Genomic DNA, 1,214 nt, shown 5'->3' on the forward strand with positions numbered 1-1,214 from the left:
AGGGCTGAGGTAGCCTTCTGTTACAGCACTGCCTGTAAACCAAAACCCAAATCTTCTGCTGCCTGCCTTATTTGAAACTGCTGTCAGCCTAGTCCCACTACTGACCTTAGTCTCTTCATATGTACTATGTTTACTGTTTCTAAAAACATGTATGGAATAACATTGGGTATCTCTTTGTACAGCAGTCAATAGGGTAACAGAATAATTTGTCATCCAAACAGACATATCATTGGAAGAGAAAGCACTACTAACTGTGCTTGGACAAGAGGTGTAAACTGAGACTATGTTATAGTAATTGGGGTTAAAGCCACCATAAGAGGGACTGCAGTGACTTCTGATGCTAGCCAGAGCTCAAAACCCACATTTTCCATGATATGAGCGCCTGGCTATGCAGCCCTATCTCCTCTCCTCCTCACTCTGTTTTCAGGTTCTCACATAAACTTAATTTTGCAGAGTCACTTCTGATCCTGTATCATCCAGCACATCACTGCCTCTTCACTCTTTGATTTCCCCCTATATTATTACTTCGTGATATTGTATGACACATCTATTCTGATAGAGCTGTGTAGACTTCCACCTGAATGTATGCACCATGAGGGGAGAACCAGGTACTGTCCCTAACTCTAGACTCACTGCCTTAGGTAAAACCAGCATATGACAGGGGCCCAATAGTTCCTTGATTAAAAAGGATTGAGTTGCCTTTGGACTGAGTTAACCAAAGTTCCCTGGCTGCTCACCCCAAAAATCTTCTCTCAAGCTTGCTCCTGTCTTTTGGCCTCTAATTCCTGATGCCTTTCCTGTCTTCAGTAAGTGCATTGATAACCTTCTCTATGGAGAACCAATTTATTTTAAGGTTTGGCTGCCATCAGTTTTTGTCTTGAAAATGTCAAAATGCTGAAAGAATTTTGGCTATTTTTTATATTCTGTCCTGGTTAGAAGCACATTATATTTTATGTGTAAAACAGAAAACAGGACATTTCTTATCTGTATAAAAGGCATGACAGGGTTCCAACAGTATTTGTCCCAAAATTTAATATTAAATTATATTAAATATTAATTAAATAGTATTAAATATGCTACTTTATATTAACTTTGTGGAATATGCCAAATATGATGTAGTCAATATAAAATATAATGTAATCAGGCCATCTTGGGTTTTGGATCCCTCAGAGACTAGTCTGCATAGGTGAGAGTGCAGACTACAGAAGCTACAC

Source organism: Mus caroli, unplaced genomic scaffold (assembly GCF_900094665.2).
Source record: "Mus caroli unplaced genomic scaffold, CAROLI_EIJ_v1.1 scaffold_16913_1, whole genome shotgun sequence".
Taxonomy (NCBI): domain Eukaryota; kingdom Metazoa; phylum Chordata; class Mammalia; order Rodentia; family Muridae; genus Mus; species Mus caroli.